Source organism: Pan paniscus, chromosome 5, assembly GCF_029289425.2.
Source record: "Pan paniscus chromosome 5, NHGRI_mPanPan1-v2.0_pri, whole genome shotgun sequence".
NCBI classification, from domain to species: Eukaryota; Metazoa; Chordata; class Mammalia; order Primates; family Hominidae; genus Pan; species Pan paniscus.
Window position 1 is genome coordinate 69,941,242 of NC_073254.2, and position 16,398 is coordinate 69,957,639.

Genomic DNA, 16,398 nt, shown 5'->3' on the forward strand with positions numbered 1-16,398 from the left:
ATATATTTATTTTCTCTATAATATAGCAAAACACTCAAATCTTTAGTGAAGGTCATCGCTTGTCGTATGTGGAGTCAAAAGTTTGCATTTGTAGTGGACAGCTTGTTGATCTAATTACCAAACTAATTTTTATTTAGGCTGTTCTCACATAGTATTGTACTGATTGGATGAGAATTTCACATCATTTTTTTTTTCATGGTAAATGGATACATTAAAGATGCTAAGGAAGAAATCTTTCTCTAGAAATTTACTCTTTACTATTATCTTTCTACCTAAATTCAAAAAGGGAATACTATGGCTCTGAGCATCCTTGTGCCTCTGAATTGCTCTCTTTTTTTGCCTACCATCTGCCAGTGAATTGAACTTGCACAGCTTTAAGTAGTTTTAATCTTAAACAAAGTTTAAGCTGAAAGAAATCTCTCATTACCTAGTTGACACTTGCGTTTTGCAGCTGAAAAGACTGAGTTTATGGAGATAGGGACTATCCTCACCAGGCTTGGGCTTCATACAAGGACCATTTACCATACAACAGGGAAGTCCTGTGGCAGCCTTTCCACATCTGTCATGGGAACTTTAACTGTCAGGCAGTCTAGTATCTGCTGAGAACAATTTTGCCAGTCCTGTTTTCTTAACCACAACACTTTAGACACATATAAACTACACATTTTTCCTTATTTTATGCTTGTATTTTGGTGCTGCCTATTTTGTTTGCATTATACTATGTGGTGGGATATATCTGAAACTATGGGATGTGGTTTATTTAAAATATGGAATCCTAATAAAATCTGGGCAGTTTAATACATTTCCTGAATCACTTTCACAGAGCAATTACTAATCACTTGCCAATCTCATCCTACCTTTTTCATTTATGTAATCACAAGTGATATTCATGTAATATTATTCTTTCTCTTTATATTTTCCTTTATATCCATTTTTCATTTTTTATATTAGCACAGTAGGTCAGAACAATGTAGACACTCACTTAGAGACATTTAATGATTTCCTTTTTAGAATGAAAAAAGAAAACTTGACTTCAGTATGTGAAAGCCTGAAGATTTAAAGGATAAGCAGAAAGTTAATTGCAAATGTCTGTGCATGTCGATTGCTTTTATTCACTTTAGCTTACCACAGTTCAACAGGATTTGTTATAAAGTCCAATACCCACTAATGGAATCCAGAATTCCTCTGCTTACTAAAGAAGGCAGTCTTTCTAATTGGATCTTGGGTTACTAAGAAGCTCAGACTTCTTTTTATGAATTTACCATTTCCCATCCCCATTACCAACATTTTTTTCCTTCAAAAATTTAAAACAGGTTAAATGCTTGAAGAGGTTAAAGAAGTGAGAGAGTTTCCCCAATGTTTCTTTTAGTAATTTCACAGTTTGAGGTCTTAGATTTGTCTTCCTTGAGTAATACCCTACAGAGCAAAAGTGGACAAATTACATCAACTTAAAATAATGTAATTTTAAGGGATTTCATCTGCTTAAAAAGCTTCTGCATAGCAAACAACAAAGAGACAACCCACAGAATGGGAGAAAATATTTGAAAACTATCCATTTGACAGGGATTAATAACCGGAATATACAAGGAGCTCAAATAACTCTATAGGAAAAATCTAATAATCCGACCAAAAATGGAAAAAAGATCTGAAAAGATCTTCTCAAAAGAAGACATATAAATGTCAAACAAGCATGTGAAAAGGTTCTCAACATAACTGATCATCAGACAAATGGAAATTAAAACTATAATGAGATATCATCTCACACCAGTTAAGACAGCTTTTACTCAAGGTAACAAATGCTGCTGAGGATGTGGAGAAAAAGGGAACTCTCATACACTGTTGGTTAGAAATTGTATTAGTACAACCACTACGGAGAGTGGTTTGGAGATTCCTCAAAGTAAAGATAGAGGTACTGTATGATCCAGCAATCCCACTGCTATGTGTATATTCAAAATAAAGGAAATTAGTATACCTAACAGATATCTGTACTTACATGTTTACTGCAGCACTATTCACAATAGCCAAGATTTGGAAGCAACCTGTGTCCATCAATAGACAAATGGATAAAGATAATGTGGTGTATAGACACAATGGAGTACTATTCAGCCATAAAAAAGAATGAGATCCTGTTATTTGCAACGACATGGGTGGAACTGGAGGTCATTATGTTAAGTGAAATAAGCCAGGCACAGAAAGACAAACTTCACTTAGTCTCACTTACTTGTGGGAGCTAAAAATTAAAACAATTGAGCTCATAGAGATAGTAGAACAATGATTACCAGAGGCTAGGAAGGGTAATGTCGTAAGGAGTGGGAATGGTTAATGGGTATACAAATATAGAAAGAATGAATAAGATCTAGTATTTGATAGCATAACAAATTACTACAGCCAACAATAATTTATTGCAGGCTGGGCACAGTGGCTCATGCCTAGAATCTCAACAACTTGGAGGGCTAATGTGGGTGGATTGCTTGAGCCCAGAAATTCAAGACCAGCCTGGGCAACTTGTGAAACCGTGTCTCTAAAAAAATACAAAAATTATCTAGGTATGGTTTTCATGCCTGTAGTCCCAGCTACTTGGGAGGCTGAGGTGGGAGGATGACTTGAGGCTGGGAGGTTGAGGCTGCAGTGAGCTATCCAGCCTGGGTGACAAAGTGAGACCTTGTCTCAAAAAATTTATTGTACATTTAAAAATAACTAAAAGAGTGGAACTGGAATGTTTGCAATACAAAGAAAGGATAAATGCTTGAGGTGATAGATACCCCATTTATCCTTATAAAATTATGTATTGTATGCCTGAATCAAAATATCTCATGTATCCCATAAATATATATAACTACTATGTACCCCCCAAAATGAAAAATAATAAGTGGGATACAAGAGACAAGTGAGATCTACACTCTTAGAGTAGGCTTAGTCTGTGTAAGCTAGTGAAAGCATGCCCTATTTCAAGGGGCTACTTGCAACTTAGTTCCAATCTATTTTTTTTTTGTCATGCAAAAAAAACTTTTGTAGACAAGTTTAAAATTAAAATTCACAATAAAACAGAATTTCAATATGAATTTTCACAATTTTGGAAAATAAGCAATCAATCTTATCTATCTATCTACCTACCTACCTATCTACCTACCTATCTATTTATCTTTGTGCACCAAGACCAAAGGGTAAAGCAGTATTAATATTTGCCATAAGATATTTATTTACTAGTGTTCTTTTTCAATTGAACATTTCAAGTTAAATGTTCAAGAGAGGCTCCTCCTTCATCTGCCTCTTTCTTACTGTTTCTTCCATTTTTTCCCAGTGAACATACAAATTTCCTAAAAAAAATAGTGCTTTTATTTCCACTTCTTCATAAAGTAGTCACATCTTCCCACTTATATGAACTCACTCACCTGGAATTTGAGACAGAAACACACTTCTAATACTCTGATTCTACAATAAGACACCATGACTTTAAGTAAGCAAACAAACACTATTACCACTTTGGCAAACATTAATATTTGTAAATCACAATTATTTTGAATAAACATGGTTTTAGGCATACCCTTAATCCTTAGGGAGTTCTGTGTCTTTTTTTAAAAGAATGCAAATGAGGCAATAATGAATCAGGGTAAAATTTAAGAAGTTGCTTTCACCTCTTTATTGAAGTTACATCTTAGCAAATAAAAATGGTCTTCCTTCTTTTTAATATTTCATATTTTTTAGTGGATTCAGCCATGGATATTCTTTTAAAATTACACTGTTGGCCCCCTTACAGCTGAAGTGGGTATTAACACTTATAACTCTAAGGTCTGTTATCTATAAAGCCTTGTATATTTTCAAAGGAAAGTGTTCCAAAATGTCTATTTAGAAAAATAAATAACATTTTCTTTCCTTTCAGAATAGAAACAGTATTCTTTTAATTTGGACCTTCAACTGAAAGTCATGGGTTTTGGTTACTGAAGTAAATGTTTCCTTTAAGAATGTTTACTGAACTGAAAACATTTTACTAAGAAATGTGAGCTTTATTTAGTTATCTGTAGTTACTGTGAGATCAAAGTAAAAGGAACCTAATTCTCAAAGCATCCTCTTCAAACCTCAACTTTTTTTACCTCAGGAAATTGATGTCATGAAAATATTTTCCATATCCCGCAAGAAAAGGCTCCCCCACCAAGAAATTTCTCAAGGTATTCATATGCTTAATATAAATAAATTTAAACTTTTATATGCAAATAAATATAAGAATGTTATGAAAAATTTGAATGAAGGGAAGAGCGATTGATAGAACTCAAGGAAGATACAGTTCAAATCAGGAAGATAAACGAAACATGTATTACAATGATCCCAATCAGAAGAAATCTATGGAATCATGGGCCTCCTATAGGAAAAGAAATAACCAAATTTCATTTTTATACAAATAATAACCTGAATAAATTGAAAAATACACCAATTTCTTAGATGGGATGACTGAATATTATCATTAAGTCAATTCTTTGTAAATTATGTATTTAATATAATGGATATTTGGGGGATGTAGTTTTGAACAAATTTAAATTCAATTAGACAAAATACACATAAAAATGATCAAGAAGGATTTTATCATATTTTATTTTTTGAGACGGAGTCACACTCTGTCATCAGGCTGGAGTGCAGTGGCACGATTTCTGCTCACTGCAACCTCTGCCTCCCAGGTTCAAGCAATTCTCCTGCCTCAGCCTCCCGAGTAGCTGGGACTATAGGCACGTGCCACCATGCCTGGCTAATTTTTGTATTTTTAGTAGAGACGGGGTTTCACCATGTTGCCAGGATGGTCCCGATCTCTTGACCTCATGATCTGCCTGCCTTGGCCACCCAAAGTGCTGAGATTACAGGCATGAGCCACCACACCCAGCCAAGAAGGATTTTATTAAAGGACTAAGGCGTGGTGTTATGTCAGATTTAAAATGTAATATAGAGACCCATTCATTAAAAGTGTGGCATTTACACGAAATAAATAGACTAAAGAGATGGAAAGACACAAGATGAGTTGGGTTGAAATCCCGGTTCTACTATTTTTCAAGTAGGAAACATTGGACAACTTCCCTAACCTTGCTAAGCTACAATTATGTCATTTTTTAAAAATAAAAAGTTACAAAAATTACTTCATGGGATTGTCATGAGGACAACATAGAACTCAGGTAAGATATGATTTTAAAAATTATTAATATCAGCTATTGTTATCACAGAATAGAAATTCCAGAGACAGACCCAATTTAAGCACGGTATGTGTCATGGATGAACATTTTGTATTAGTAGGGAAAGAATGGGTTAGGTAATAAATGGATAAAAAATGTGTTTATATAGAAAATAGATCCTTATCTTGCACCTTGAATAAAAATAAAGTCCAGTTGGGTTAAATATTTTATTGTAAGAAATGAAGCCAAAGAAAAGATAGGTAGTCATGTACCTTTTCTTGGAGTATTAAAGATCTTTCTAAGCATAACTCCAAAAGCAGAAGCCATAAAGGGATGACAATGTGGACAATCCTTGGTCTTCATCATACGTGACCCATATATAGCATTTAACACCTCTTTCTTCTTGAAACCCTTTTTTTAGACTCTAGGGCTCAAGACTCTCAGTTTTCTCTTACTTCATAAATCACTATTTCTCAGTCTCCTCAAACTACTCTGCTCTGATCTCTTAAGGATGGAATGTCTCGGTGCCCCATTTATCATCTTGTACAATCTGCTGGATTTAAATATGATCTATATGCCGCTTATTATATCCTCACTGAAGACTTCATATCCCTTCCCAATTCTTTTATATGCAACTGCCTACTCAAAAGCTCCATCTAGATGTGTAGCAGATTTCTCAAATATAACATGCCCCAAACTGAAATTCTAATATTTGCCAACAAATATTGTCCACTCATAGCCTTTTCCATTTTGGTTGATGGCAGTTTCATCCTTCCAGTTGCTCACTCGAATGTCTTTGTGATCATTTTCTTTCCCTTTTAGACACTCTACATCTAATTCATCATGAAATCAATTCAAATTTAAAAATATACTTAGAATATGCTCACCACCCCTATAGTTACCACATTTATGCAAACCATCATTATTTGTTTCCTGGACTATTGCAATTGCATTCTTTCTAACTTGTCTCCTAATTCTTATTTGCCCCCTCCTTATAGTCTAGTCTCAACAGAGCAGTCAGAATGATCCCTTTTGAAATGCAAGCCAGGACTGCTCAAAACACTGTAATTTTTTTTTTCCATTTCACTCAAATAAAAAGCCAAAGGATTTACAATAGCCTTCAAGGATCCTCTCTTATTCTCTTCCTTACTCACTTATCTCCAGCCACACTGGCCACACGTTGTTTGTTGAACACATGTTAGAATCTTGACTGTAACTATTCCCTCAGACTGAGATGTTCTGTTCCCAGTTGTGAAGTGGAGTAATACCCACATCTTCTCCAGTTCTTTGCTTACATCTCTTCTTAAAATTGCCTTCCCGACCACTTAGTAAATACTGCAACCTGCCCCCTTTCACCACCCCTCCAAATTTCCCATCTTCTGTATCTTACTGCACTTTCTCTATTTTTTTGCATAGCTTTTATCACCAATTAATATGCTCTAAAATGTACTTCTATATTAGGTGTGTGTGTGTGTGTGTTGGGGGGGTGTTTTTAATCATCCGTACTCCCCTGCCAGAATGAGCTACTTGAAGACATGACAATGCTTTTTATCGTGGCTGTGTGCCTAGAACAATATCTGATAGTAGTAAGCATTCAAGATATGTTTCTTAAAATAAATTCATAAATTAATAAATATAAATGTAAAGCACATATGCATTAAAACACAAAAGCAAGCTTTGAAAAATAATCCTACCATATATACATATATATGTTAGACACCTTAATATTTAAGAGATAATATCTTATATAAATAGCTCTTAAAATTTGTGAGGAAAAAACATTTCAATACAGAGTAGACAAAGAACAAGAACAACAATTAATTTAAAAAATACAAATAATCATTAAACATATGAAAGAACTGTTCAGCCCCATGAAACAAATGCAAATAGAAATTAAAATGGCATATCAAATGCAAATCGAGTTGGCATACATTTTACATTATAATCTATAAGTGAGGTTTGCTGAATTTAGCAATATTATATAAACCTAGTGAGTGTATAGGCTGGAAATAGCCTCTCTAAAAACACTTGACTTACATAATATATCAAAAAACCCCTAATGATCTGATATTTTCCCTGAAAATCCATTCTAAGATGAATAAAATATTAGAAATAAGAATGTTCATTAAAATTATGTTAAAATAACTGCTCCCAATCAAAAGTGGGATCAGTTAAATTAACATACACATTTAACATACACACAAGTTAAGGGTAGGCTATGTCGGTTTTAAAAATCATGTCTGGAAAAGTTTCAATAACAATGCTAATCATAGTACATTAAGCAAAATAAACATGTACCTCATTCCTATAACCTATATGCACATACATACACAATATGTATGTGTGTGTGTATATATATATATAGTCTATGAATATATATGTAATATATATTAATACTTATTTTACTAATTTAACATGTTTCCTCTGTGTGGTAGAATTACAAGTAAGTATTTTTTGTGATTTTCCATATTTTCTAAATATTTAAAAAATAATTTTTTTAATTATTGGAAAACAAGCCAATAAACTCCACTACAACTGTTTTGGTCAACAATAAAGCAGTAGATGTAAAATATAGGTTTCATAGTACACACTATTTTATTTGGCAGGCAAGCCTTCCAGAAGTCTACTTGCCCAAGAGGCTGAGATACATCTAAAAATTATTCCCACAATATTTTGGGGGGCAACTCTGCAGCATGTTTGTGGCCCTGTGGAAGACGAACTCATAAAATATGGATTATTATCATTAGCAAATAGGTCTCTGCATCTGTTCTCATAAAGCTGGCAATGCCTTGGAAAGATCAATATTTTAATGACATCCACCTATTTTCCAAACTTGCACCCTTAGAGTCATCACTCACTGTCCTTCTCCCAAACCTTTATCTTTTATCACCCTCACCTTACATACACTCACAAGCAATTCTTAGTCTCACTGCTTCTGCATGGGAATAACCTCTCTCATATGATTCTTCCACCTTATCTCCCCCCTTGTCAGTTTGGGCTGCTATAACAAAGTACCATAAGCAGGGTGGTTTATAAATAATAGAGATTTATTTCTCACAATTCTAGCAGTTCTAGAAGCTGGGAAGTCCAAGATAAAAGTGCTGGCAGACTCAGTATCTGGTGAGGCTGTTTTTAGCTTTGTAGATGGTGCCTGGCATCTTCTTTCCTCCTACCATGTCTTCACATGGCAGAAGTGGCAAATAAATTCCCTTGGGCCTCTTTTATGAGGGAACTAATTCTATTCATGGAGGAAGTCCTAATCACCTCCCAGAGGCCTCACCTTTTAATACCATCACACTGGTGATTTAGGTTTCAACATAAACATTTTGGAAACACAAAGATTCAGACCATAGCACCCCTCATAATTTTTCACCAGGAGCAACACTATTCCAACAGTGTTCTCTTTAGTCTCTGGGTCTCTGGTCTTCAGACCTTTTGTACTTTTTTTTTTTACAATTTGTGTGCCTTTTATTTATTTTTATTGCTTAATTGCCCTGGTCAATCTAGTAAAAAGTTTGTCAATTTTGTTGATCTTGTTTGTTTGTTTTTATATATACTTTAAGTTCTGGGATACATGTGCAGAACGTGCAGTTTTGTTACACAGGTATACATGTGCCATGATGGTTTGCTGCACCTATCAACCCGTCACCTACATTAGGTATTTCTCCTAAAGTTATCCCTCCCCTAACCTCCTACCCCTTGACAGGCCCCAGTGTGTGATGTTCCCCTCCCTGTGTCCATGTGTTCTCATTGTTCAGCTCCTACTTATGAGTGAGAACATGTGGTGTTTGGTTTTCTGGTCATGTGATAGTTTGCTGAGAATGATGGTTTCCAGCTTCATCCATGTCCCTGCAAAGGACATGAACTCAGGCTTTTTTATGGCTGCATAGTATTCCATGGTGTATATGTGCCACATTTTCTTAATCCAGTCTATCATTGATCTTTACAGTACCCAGGATAACAGTCCATCTTCTAAATAAAATTTAGATTAAGTTCTCTAACACAAAGCGTTAATCAAATGATCCCTGATTAAAAACCTCCAGTAGCTGTCCACTGTTTTCAGTATTAAAAAAAAATAAAATAAAGACAAAAACAAGAAATACTTCACCCCAGGTTTGCTTCCAAGTATCTCCCCTGGGTTATTATGACACTTTAAGTTTGTCTCTGCTCCTACTGGAAACTCTCCAAGGTCAGTAACCTGAGCTTACTCTTATATGCATCCTTCCTAATACTAGACCACTTCACTCTTTGAATTAGGTATATGCATACATACATACACATACACATACAAACGTACACTCGTATATAAGGTAAATAAACTGTTAGGCAGAATAGAAAATTTTTCAATACAATGTATGAAAATAAAACGCATAATGTAATTATGGGCTAGGAGGACAGAGGGCACTATGATTTTTACATTTCTTGGGAAATCTGTTAAAAGTTCCATTAGAAAAAGACACAATTTTTATAAAATAGTATTACTTAACCTGAAAAGTCTTTAGTAGAAGTATGTAGCCATACATGATTCTTACAGTTAATCATACTTACACAGATTTTTTTAAAAGTTAAGTCAGTACAAGAAATTTTGAATGTGGATACATACAACTTCCTGACTATGCAATTTGACATGATTTTCACATTTAATTTGATAGATTAAAAAATTATTGAGGAAAAGGATGGTGCTTCATCACGCTTTTTTAAAATTAACCAGTTTGCCTAACAGCAGAGAGACTTTCACATAGAAGATAACCAATAAACCTTTTTTTGGTTAAATTAGTATTTTTAAATAATTCATAAAATAATTCTAAATGGTCATAATTGATAGAAATAATTTATATTGTATATTATGCTCTCTATTGAAGACAGATTTTAAGTAAATGGAAAAAAAACTGTCACTTCTAGAAGAGGGTTCCAACTGTTTGACTTAAGATTATTAAATTCTCCACATCCTCCATTCCATTGGCTTTCATTCTTTAACCTAACCTTCACTGATACTATTAAATAAGTCTGGTATTCTAAACTGAGAAGTAATTTTATAAGAATGAGCCACTGTGATCCAACAATATATATTACTTCTATTTAGTCTAAACCCAGAGTTAGAAATATTTTGGCAATATATGAGAAAGTTGTTCAACTAAAAAGCTAAGAGATTCCTGAATTTGGGCTATTGGAGTTATCAGTGCTTCTAATTGTGTGTTTTCGGGGTGGTGTGTCTAAGGGCTGGGCATATAACCATTAACTGGTTATATTACATTAAGCTAAAAAAACAGTCATGTGATAATAGTTTATGTTCAATACAACACTGGCCAATTCAATCCAATGTTCCAAAGGAAAAGTCTGTGTTACATTATATTCAGGGGCAAGAATGTATGTGCATAAAATTTCCTTGTAAATATGAACTTTCAAGTGAGAAAAAATTGAAAATAAACATGAAAAGAAGTTTAAAAATAAAAAGCTTAATGTGTTTTATGCAAACACCATGGCGTAACAAGAAAATTTCCAAATTAAGGCCATATGTGTTAAGAAGTATGCAACAAGTATTTGGTTAAAAACAAGATATTGAAAACAAGATTAATAAGATGAGACATTTACAGAATGGGTAAGAGGTGATCAAAAAGGTAATGAGTTTTGAAATTTCCATCTCTTATGCCAAGGGAAGAATCGTATCATTTTCTGGCCTCAATTCTTACTATACTATAAAAGCCAAATTTAAGCCCGCAAAAGAAGAAATATTAGACTGAGAAGAAACTAATAGTATTAATAGATAAGGCTTTCTTTTCTCGAAGGTGATAGCAGCAAGAAAAAATCATTTTAAAATTAAGAATATTTATTTTTAAAAGGTAAAAATTAACCATAATGAGTTGTACTGATTTTAAACTTGCAATATTATGTCTGAAGGAAATAAAATAACAGCTGAAACCTAGGATTAATGTCATACTAGGTGAAATTAGTGATAAAAACAAAGAAACATCCATATCTTTAATTTGTGGAATTACTATAATCACACTAATTTAATTAAAATTGCCAAGAAAAGCAAACAAAATATTTTGATTAACTATATTTGTTTTGAATCTAAGAAATTTTCATGAAAAGGGTATGAGCATATACTTTGATTTATCTTCTAGTGTAACAGAATTCTTTTGCATATGAGGAAATGCAATTATCCCAATATCGTATTCTGTAGATAATGGAAAAGTCAGTGAAAAAATTGAAGTACCCGTTAGGAGGACACTGGAGAATTTCAAGAAAATGAAGCAGAAAACCGTAACACTTGGCCCCATGGAAAGTGAAAAGCTACCAGCCATATTCTCCGTCCTGTAATCTCTCAGTTTCATGAGCCTCGACTTTACTTCTCTGTGTATATCTGCACTCGAAGACTCTGCCTATGACCTTTTCAGCCTCTGGATCCCAAAAAAGATGTTCTACCTATCAGATACATGTTAAAGAGTTTCCTTGGTCCAGTGAGCTGTGACTTGTGAGAATGGAGATCACAATGTATATTATTCCCTGTGCCTACCCTTTTATCCTAGAGTATCAACCAACATAAATTAATGGTGCTGATGTAAGCATGGAAACAATGATTTACAAAACACAACAACAACAAACAAAAAACTGTTAAACTGTGATTAAAAAGAAAATCAACAAACAAAAACCCTTCTACTGATGAATCCAGTGTTCATTCTTTTTTACTTTTCTGACTCAGGAAACACTTGACAATCAATTTTTCTACTACTTGCCCATTTGATCAGCATGGATGAAATGCTGTGGGAGTGGCAGGGTGGGTTTAGACATGTTTACTTTCTTGGTGAGCTTGAAGTTTGTGATCTAAGTATAGTCTGTTGCAAGGAGATTAACCACTTTCATTTTTAGCTTATTACAGTAGAATCAGAACTTTTATATGTGTTATTTTTAAATATTGATTAAATGAATGTCAGTTTAAAATTTCCTGTAGCTCAGAAACAGCTTTTTCCAACTATCCATATTACCTGTGGATATCTAGAAATAGATGAAGATTATATTATCCCTAAAGACAAAAACTAATTGATCACCTATTGCCAAAATCAGAGAGATGCTTATATTAATAAAAAGATGTTGGAGATGAACTAAAGCAAATAGAAGTATTAAAATGTAGACCCATTTTTTTTACCACTATATAAACAATCCAACCACTTGTAAAAAACATATATAAAGGCACTTTGTTCATCTTTGTTCATTCAGACTTCTGTGGCTCAGGAGCCTTGGTTATACACACTTGAAAATCCAACAATCCAACCACATGTATTGTTATCAAGGCATCATTCTAGAAATTCTGTATCTCATCTCAGTTTTGCACAACTCAGGGAAGTAGACATCATTACATCATCCATTCTTACAAATATAGAACTGAGAAACAAAGAGGTTTATCTGGCTAGTAATGGGAATTTAAAAAATTTCTTCTTGAGAAACTCAAAAACAAATTATATGAAGAAAGATTTGCTATTTGGTAGCTTTTAAACATGGTTTATTAAGCAGCACACCAACATAGCACATGTGTACATATGTAACTAACCTGCACGTTGTGCACATGTACCCTAAAACTTAAAGTATAATAAAAAAAAAAGAGTCAATCTAAAAACTGAAAGCTTTTGATGTAAAAATTAGGTAAATAATTTGGTCTTTCTAAAAGAGAATAGTAAACATATGAAAAACATTATGAGACAAGGCACATTAAAGTTTATTAAGCTTAAGAGAAAAAAGGGCACATAGTACTTCAGAAGAAGAAATGTAAATATTGCCTGTTCTCTGTCTTTGTGCTACCAATCAATGTGTAGCTGTTATTTCAGTATTGGATCTCATTTGTTTCCTCATTTCAGTGGAGAAAAATAGAGGCTGAGAAATTAATTAGATTAAACAGTTTGTTAACTGGCCTTTTACTTAGGTACTTGGCAGAAGGGTGAAGCTAAATTTTTACATTAAAAATTCAGATAAGTTTATTGGGCCACATCCGTTTCTTCCGTTACTAAAATGCTGTACGTTTTGTCACCTCATTTTCTTGCTCTTTTGGTTTTGAGGGATTATAAATATCCCACACTGGGATCGACATGCTCAGAATAATTTCTCTATATTAAATAATATGATAATTATTCTTGAATTCCATACAACCATCTCTGGTCCCATAAATCATATATTTAAGTAATAAAAAAAAAATAAAACCCAGGAACCCAACAAAGATCCCTCAGATCCCTCTACTACACTATTAGTGTGTGCTTTCCAGACTGAGGGGGACGTTCCATTTATAACTTTCATTTGTTTCCTACCACTGTGGCCAAGTTTCCACTTATTACATGTCTCCTTGCCTTAATATTAACTTCCAGTCTGAAGCACTGTAAACTGTTTCTGCACCCCTAAATTAAAGCAAATGATATCTAGTCCACATCCACCACCAATCTTATTAGAAGCCACTTCAAAGATTCCATTTTTAAAAAATGAAGTATGGCCTCTGCTTCCTGAAGCCAAGGTTGGCCCTATTCATAATGAAGTCAGATTTTCTCTGATTCTCCTTCTATTCAAACACTGACAGTTTTCTTCAATATATTTTCTTCTTCTCCTCTAAAGTTAAACCTGCTTATTGTGTTTTTGTTGTTGTTGGAAGAGGGGTAAGAAGAGAGCACTGGTGAACACCTCACTCAGCGCCACTCAGGACCAGTCCACGTGTGTTTGCAGTGACATTCCAGTACCACATGTGGCTGTCTTTCATAAACATAAAAGTTTCAAAACATTTGAACACTGTCTCAGTTACATACAGTTTCAAGAAAGCAGTTGTGTATATGTCTTTCTTATGATGTCAATGCGTTATCAAACTCTATGCCAGCTGATGGCGGAAAAGACAGAAAGCTCTACATCTCTGCTTTTTGAACATTTTCTCAGTCACTCATTTATAGTAGCTTCTCTGGCCTCATATCATGTTGCTTATCATGCAAACCACTTTTACTCTCTTATCCATGTATTTACACTGTGGCTATAAATTAAGCCCTGGGGCAATGTAACACAGAGTATACTATTGCTTTCCTAGCCCCCTTCCCTCCCTTCTGCCCCAGAGTCCCAGGCACACAACAGAGCTTCTGCACATGGTAGAAAACCAGAAAACACAGATCCTCAGATCCTGACAATTAGACAGACATTCTAGTATCACAGGAGCCACTGAGGGGTACAGTATCGATCTCTCCCCTCACACACACACACGTGCACAGAAACACACAGATCTCAAATAGTTTAGCGTAATCTGAAGATATGTTCCTTAAAAATATATTTATATATTACATATTAACATATAAAAATACATTACAATATAGGTATATATTAATAATGTATATTTTATAAGAATATTCTTCTGGCACCTGCAGTGCTACTAACCCATAAGTATTTGAAAATAACTCATCTGCTTAGGTCTTTCCAGTTCTGCAGGTATGTGAACTTGAACCGCAAACCCACAAAACGTTGTGTAGTATAAAGAGATACATCCTATTTCTCCTCCACTCATAGCTGAGACCATGAGACATGAATATGCTTGCTCTCTCCCTTTATGGGATGGATCTTTTGCTGATTCACCCTTTGACTGGGGGTATGGTCTTTTGGGGAGTCCTGTCTTTACATATGTTCTCATTAATGTTCCTCATCTTGCTTCGGCCCAACGTTGTTTCCTGTCCCCTGTATGGCTGCTATAAGATGGAAAAATGGCCCAGAATTTCAGTCCGAATCTCTCAGAAAATAGAGACAATGCAATTCAACCAATTTAGCAAATTTCATAAACCTTAATTTATCTGAATACATTAGTCTTATTTTAATTACTAGGACATAATCCTTTCCTTCTCCAAGGACTTTTGCTCAAACGATGTTTCATCAGCTTAAAACATTCTTTTCACACACGTGCACACACACACCACAACACATACACGCCATTTTAGGATTAGTTCCTTCTCTTTTTTTTTTTTTTTTTTTTTTGAGAAGGAGTCTTGCTCTGTCGCCCAGGCTGGAGTGCAGTGGTACGATCTTGGCTCACGGCAAGCTCCGCCTCCCAGGTTCACGCCGTTCTCCTGCCTCAGCCTCCCAAGTAGCTGGGACTACAGGCGCCCACCACCACGCCCGGCTAATTTTTTTGTATTTTTTTTAGTAGAGACGGGGTTTCTCCGTGTTAGCCAGGATGGTCTTGATCTCCTGACCTCGTCGTGATCCGCCCGCCTCAGCCTCCCAAAGTGCTGGGATTACAGGCTTGAGCCACCGCGCCTGGCCCCTTCTCATTCTTTAGATATGATTGCAACAATTACTTCTTCAGATAGGCCTTCCTTAACCATTAAAACCGCATTGGGGTATTAGCGATGTTTTGCTACTTGGGCATTTTCAAGAGGCAGACATAGTCCAGAAGCAGAAGTTTGGGGTCCCAGATCTTGTTCTATAGCCCTTTATCCTGAAGACCTAAACTGTCATTCATTCTATAATAAATATGCTACACAAATAAATGATTACTCAAAGTGTTAAAATATAGAAGATATATTCATACAGAGAAATGAGAGAGAGAGAAACAGCCCTTCAGAAACAATAACTTCCAGTTGCATCTGAACACAGGATACTGAAGTGCTGCCTAGTTTTCTATTGTTTCAGAAACTAGAATACCTAGGGAAGGAAAATTGCAAAAATTCCCATGCCCCAAAGACCATGGAATAACATTTTCTCTTTTCTGTGATTCAATAGAACGTTCTTTTCTTGCTGCCAGAGGATAAATAAGGATTTGTACACATATGTTACAAAGTCAAAATAAGCCCTTGTGGAACTTGATCTTCCCATTGTTTTTTACCTTCTGCCAAGCAACTGTATACTTTAGGACTGTGATACTAAGTTTACATATTGGTTTTCAGCCTCCAACCAGAAAGCTTTTATATAGTCTTATCTCTGATTGTCAAAATCTTGGATTCTGAGAATATCAAACAAATCATTTTTAGCTGCATTTAAGAAACTGAGATTAATTTTAAAATAATACTCGTTTAATGCTACTTACAGCTATTCTTTCAAATAAATACATTTAAAATAACACAGAGTATAATAAGCAATTCATAATCTTCCAACTTTCTAGATCTCTTCACTTTATCATATAATGGAATATAGTTGATTAAAAGACATAAGTTCTGTCAAAAGTAAGCTTGCCAACCTCAAGAAAACATTTTAAGCAAAATATAATATATTTCAGCACCAGATCTTCCCATCATAGAGC

General features: G+C 34.6%; 1 protein-coding gene across 2 annotated transcripts in view; it reads right to left on the reverse strand.

Annotated features, from left to right (window-relative positions):
• HMGCLL1 (3-hydroxy-3-methylglutaryl-CoA lyase like 1) overlaps window positions 1–16,398 on the reverse strand; it is a 145,321-nt gene that overhangs the window by 44,625 nt on the left and 84,298 nt on the right. The gene's annotated exons all lie outside the window — the stretch shown is intronic.